Genomic DNA, 6,491 nt, shown 5'->3' with positions numbered 1-6,491 from the left:
TCAGGGAAGGGATTCGACAGTACAGTACCACAGCCCAGGTACATCATCATGAATCCACCCAGGAAGTAACAATAAACACGAACAAAATCCCACTCAGGTAGCCAAGAGAAAGTTCAAAATTACTTTCCAGCTTCGATTTCTTCTGTTTCTTCAATACCCCGTTTGAAGTCATCTGTTAAGAGTTTATATGAATATGTGAATTTAGCTGGCGCAGACATTTTGAGTTATAGCTCAAATGAAAATAGATCAAGCTCTAACATGAATTCGACACGTTGTTCAGTCTTGTTGTTAGAGTTTAAGGTGAGCTACTAAAATGTGGAATGAGGTTTCTTACACCAGGGATAAAGGTGAGCAAGAAGACCTGCAAATAGTTTTTGAAGTACTACAGAGTTCAGAAAATGAGTATCAACACTGTAAGGCTATTTATAACCAGTATTAAATCTGCACACTTACATTTTTAGATTTAATGCCCCTTACTCAAATATTCTCAAAATATTCTGCATAATTCACCACAACTTCCAATATGAAAAGCTGTTGTGCCACTGATCTTTCCTAATTCGCTTACTTAGCTAAAATCAGTCTATTATTTGTGCTACTGAAATTTCTTTAATCTTCCGTTCCTTCTGAAAATGGGTAATTGAAATCTAATCAATAGCTTCTACATGATTGACTTCCTTATTTGTAACTTCACTGCAATCTGTGTCTTCCAACATCAACCAAAAATAATCCATCTCCACTTTCTAAACTCACACAACTTTTCCCTGTTAAATAGTAGTCTGGCAAAATACAAGGATTCTCTTGACCCTTTAAGCTCATCACAATTGAAAGTGATGATGCTTGCTATGCATGATTCCAAAAGTGCCAAACAACCTACCGACCTTGTAAAGAAGCTTTTTTTTAAGGTTAGATTAAGATAGGAAATGACAGTGCTTTCATTTTGATATGTTTGGTCCCAAGAAAACAACATAAACTAGGCACATGCAGAAGCCCTTGTTGATATTGCAAATATCGCCTGATCCCATCCAAAAGGAGCTAGTGACATAGGAGTCAATTCTTCTTGATTTATCCTAAAACTTAAGCCTCAGCACCACCCACCCCATACACAGTAGAGTCTGCAGGTCATGAATCGGGCATAAAAGTCATTTCAGATTTCATCGAACCAGAGTGGAAGCAAGTCAACTTTCATCCTGAGAAGAAGTTGGTGAATACCACAATGGATTTCATCAAAATAAGAGGCACTGCAACGAGGTTTGGCTTTGTCCTATTCAAAGCCTCCAGTAGTCAGAAGCCAAAATTTTAGTCAATTTTCACCTATTTGATATGAAGCGTGGGCTCAATTGAGGCAGCTTTTTTCGTTGCACTGACCTCCTGAAAACTTACAAATTCCTTGGTCCTTGTGACTCAGTCACTCAATGTATTAGCCATATAACCGAGCTCCAGTTATGAGGTGTTTTGACATTGCTGAATATCCTTGCATTTAGTAAGATTGCACTGTAATATTTTCAAGCCCTATCTTTCAGGAGTACAATTTGTTACAAGACAAATATCCTTTTCCTGTAATTGACTTTACATGTCGTTAAATATGAAACCTTCCTATTTGGAACAATCGTCAATGCTAAATTCCTTAGAAAAGCAGAGCTAAATAGGACTTTGTGAAATGGAGGTAATCTACTTTATTGCTAATTTAACCATTTAAAATATTTTCCCTCTTTACCACGTTGTGCTTGGCAAGTGGCCCAGTGCTCATTTGTAAATCAGTCATTTTTCAGTGTCTGTAGATTTGATTAATAGGGGTGCCAAGCCCATGCTTTATAAAGTGATAACAGGAGCCCTGCACTTCCTCAGGTTGAGGAGTGGGAAAGGACAGCACAAAAGGTTAAGACAAATGAAACTTGGAAAGTGGTTTCTTGTAAAGAGCCAACCAGTTTCTTCTAGGAAATATGTCATGTCTTACTATACCCAAAAGGTCGTCACTTGTCTATACTCCTGCCTTGAGCCTGTGAGGTAAAAACAAGGTAAAGGCAGCTATGAAGTATGCAGCATTATCATTTTTACAAATACCCAGACTTTTGGAAATCAGGTTTCTTCTCTGTAACATCTATCTGTATTGATTTCCAAGGCATCCCACATTAGGAAAAAAAAGAGATCAGTGTATCAGCTTGCAAACCATGCGATATTGCATCATCAGTCCATGGTTTTAATAAAGAAGTGAATTTAATTTTGCTAGATTAATGTCTCCATTAGAACTGTGACTAAAAACTAGCATTCTGTATGGTACATTGACATCATGCGAGCAAGCAGAGAAATATTTTTCAAAGTCATTCTATAATAACAAATGAGGCAATGCCTGTGCTTAATTCCTTGACAACGTTATGGCATCGATATTTACCACCTTTTCTTTGCTTGTTTCATTTTCGTTGCTAGCTTGTTTAGGGTAAGACTGACTCAGTAAGGGTAGGCAAAAACACAAATAGCAAATTCTGTTCACAGAGGTTTAAAAAGTAGAACTTCAAATGCTGTAAAACATAAAAAGAAAATTCTGGAAATGCACAGCACGTCAATTGATGTATGACAGAGTATCTCTAGTGCCTAGAAATAACTTTTCAACATTTAAAGAAGTGATTTATTCAGAGACAAAATTATCAAAAATACTTTTAACAACATAGCAACCAGATATGTTACGTATGACAAAGAATAATAAGAAAATTCAATTTTAAATAACCATGTCCTCATTGCAAATTGCTTCCCAAATGTAGCTCAATGTCAGCAATGTCATTAGATCATATCAAAAATATGACGGTAAGTTTAATTTTCTGCATGCTGTTTATTTTTAGCATAATGGTTAATGTATTTGTCTGAAATTCCTGTCTGTTCTATTTTAATGCAGTTCTAAACCTATTGAAAATAAACAGGCTTAAGTTGTTGTTAAAGTATCTAAACATGTATCAGCAGGAGATATTTCAGCCACAATACATCTCACCCCATTGTCTTTCCAACATGAAAGCAGCTTAAGAGTTTCATTTCCCATACAATCCATCCTTGTGACTCCTTTATCTTGATGATTTTCACTATTTTTGAACGTTACACCTTCTTTTTCAATGTCATACATTACATCCCACTGCTCCTACAATTTGCAGTGCTCAATACCCAGAATTCCTCTGGTCCTGATGATTCAAGGCTCATCTCACTATAATGTTAGACATTATGATTTTGTTCATAGGAGAAGAATGTTTCTGCTGAAAATGGAATATATTCTAACTTCAGGCACTGAAAGGCCATGAAATATGTGATAGATTGGAGCATATTATTTCTTAAACTGTCTCATTAACACCTCCTTATGCTTAGTACGATCATCTGGTTCATCATTTAACTACTTTCTACCTTTTCAAAGACCGTCCTCCTTTCCTCCTCTTCGTCCAACTTCCCCTTCCTCTGTACTTGATCAAAAATTGTTACATCCCTATCTTCTTCAAGTTCTGCCATAAGATCATCAAACTGAAATGTTAACTTAGTTTCTCTTTCGAAAGATGCTACCTGACCTGCTGAACATTTCCTACACTTTACGCTTTTACTCTAGAAATTACATGTTCAGTCATAACCCATGGTTTAATGCCAAATTAATCATGCGTTTGTGAAGCTCCCGGGATGTGTACTGCATTTTCTGTTGTACCACTGCAGTGTAAAATGCCCACCATTCTCAATCCAAACAACAGAATTGTGTTATAGTACTACAGTGTGAAATGTTGCTTTTCCCAACCAACCATTCTATCGCTTCCCTTGGTGAGTTTTCCAAATTATTGCCAAAGGCAACAACTTTTAACTGACTTATCAATTTGAGCTTGATTTGAATCTGGGGCCATTTTTAGTATTTGATTCACATATTAAATATCGCCAGTTTTCAGTAAGATTCAAATACTATTCTATTGCATAGTCTGCTCCTTGAGGTCACATTCCTTCTATTTATTCTCAGGTATCAATCATTTCTTGAATGCAGTCCAATATAGCCTGATTGCATCAGATCAATATTGCCAAATTACCAATTAACACAACAGTAATATTGCATCCTACAAAGTGTGTTCAACTTGAAACTTTCAAATGTTCACAAAAAAAATTGAGCCATGCCTACATGCAAGGCCAAACAGGAACTGTCTTTTAACCGAGTTCAATCATTCACTTTCAGCCGTTTTGCAGGTAGACCTTCCTTCCAGCAATAGACTGCACTATGAAACAATCACTGCAGAGTCAACGAGGTACAGCAGTACGATTTTGTCAAAGATCTTCAGCAGATTATTTCAAATAAAAGAAAGGAACATGTTCCCAATTTGGCCATCATTAACTTTTATGAGCCTGTTCAGGTCCAGGTGCAGAGTGTGTTAGATTTAATGTAAAACTACCTCCATAGCAGAAAACTAATGCACCTTAAATGCAATTTCAGGAGAGTATCTGCTATTGAATCAGCGCGACATTACCATGACAACTATCCTTATATCATTAATTTAATGATAATGCATGTTGAAGTATGCGTACTGTCCACCTTTATAAAGAGCTTAATTAGTATAGCACCTTGCACATCCTCAAGATATGCCAAAGCATTACATTTCTTTCATATGAAGTGCTTACATTTTGTCAGTGAATGGAGATTTGGTCAGCTCCGTGTCTAGGTTGGATTGGAACACAATTTCATAGGTGAAACTATGCTCCTCTAATGGACCTCCTTTAATAGTTTAAATGTCAAAAACTAAGCGCAAATGGACCAGGCACACTGATTGCGATGACAACGTAATTTATTTGTCATCCACGATGCTTATGAACGGTGAAAAGCGAGCTGTCTTGCAAACGGCAATTGCTCTTCCTCTCCCTCGCCCCATGAACTGTCCTTTCAAACTTTGGGGAATCGACTGCCGTTGTATTCTGTCATAATTGATCCTTTTATATCAGAGATAAGCGCAATTTGTATTGACTCCAGTGAACTGTCCGGTCTGCACCCAAAACATACAGAAAGCGCGGACGAAAATCAACAGGTCTGGTAGCATCCGTGGAGAGAGAAACAAGAGCTAACGTTCCCAGTTCAGTGAACCTTCCTCAGAGTGTGACTTCTGACTAGTCTGTGCAAAAGTTACTTTACTGTTAGGGATTCTGATGGGTCGCTGTGATCTATGATTCCTTCCTCAGTCAGTTCTCATCGTTGCTATCAACACTAACCTTGGGAGAAGATTCTTCCACCATCTGTAATTAAATCACAAACCTGTTAGTGAAGAGCATGATTTTGTATAGGCACGGGTTGCGTGCGCCTACTTCCCTGACCATTTCGTTCGCCCCGTGATACTAGGGAAGGATATACAGTGACATTTTCAGTTTGAAAAGTTGCGATTTTTGCCTTGCTCCTGGCAGTGATTAGGTATCCAGGCAGGATAGTCCACGATCGGAATACTGTTTTTACTCCTGGTCTCCCTGCTGTAGGAAAGATGTTACGAAACTTGAGAGGGTTCAGAAGAGATGTACAAGGATGTTGTCAGGGTTGTTGGGTTTGAGCTATAGGGAGAGGCTGAATAGGCTGGGGCTATGTTCCCTGGAGCGTAGGAGGTTGAGGGGTGACCTTATAGGGGCACATAAATTCATGAGGTGCGTAGATAGGGTGTATAGCCAAGGTCTTTTCCCCAGGGTAACAGACTCCAAATCAGGAAGGTATAAATTTAAGCTGAGGGGGAAAATTAAATGGGACATAAGCGGCAACTTTTTTCACACGGAGGGTGGTGCGTGTGTGGAGTGAGCTGCCAGAGGAGGTGGTGGAGGCTGGTCCAATACAACATTTTGAAGGCATGGAGACGTGAATAGGAAAGGTTTAGAAGGATGTGGGCCAAATGGGACTAGATTTATTCAGGATATCCGGTCGGCAAGAACGAGTTGGACCGAAGGGTCTGTTTCCATGCTGTGTATCTCTGTGACGCTTATAACTAAATGTGACAAATAAGACAGAGTGCTCCCAAGAACTGGGAGGCTCTGGCCCCCATCGCCGCCTTCTGACCCACACCCCCACCCCCATCCCCCACCCCCCACACCCCACACCCCCAATTCTGGAAAGGCCGAGAATGAGTTAGAACAGGTTAAGTCTAGGATTCGGATACGCTGGCAGAACAGACTGCCCAACGTTGAACTTTCCAATCTTGTCCATGGTGTGACTCAATTGGTTGATGTCCCCAAGGGATGCTGTTCCAGAGACTGGAAGCGCTAAAACAGAAAGGGGGCATTTCGTTTTGATCAGAATGAAAATGGGAAGCACTTGCTGGCATTTGGGGTGAGACATTTGGTGGCTGACATTCTCGTTTGCTTCTCTCCCTCTGCCGGTTGTTTTTGGAGCTTTACTGTCCAGCTCGACTGTGTTCAGTGTCAGATGGTTCTCCTGTCAGTATATCTCTGACTCATCAACGCCTCTCTATTCACCACACACAGCGGCGAATGGGAACAGCCTGTTGGGCTTGATTGACAAAGTG

This window comes from Stegostoma tigrinum, chromosome 28 (assembly GCF_030684315.1).
Source record: "Stegostoma tigrinum isolate sSteTig4 chromosome 28, sSteTig4.hap1, whole genome shotgun sequence".
Classification (NCBI taxonomy): domain Eukaryota; kingdom Metazoa; phylum Chordata; class Chondrichthyes; order Orectolobiformes; family Stegostomatidae; genus Stegostoma; species Stegostoma tigrinum.
The sequence above is the reverse complement of the archived record's forward strand: the minus strand, read 5'-3'. Positions refer to the sequence as shown.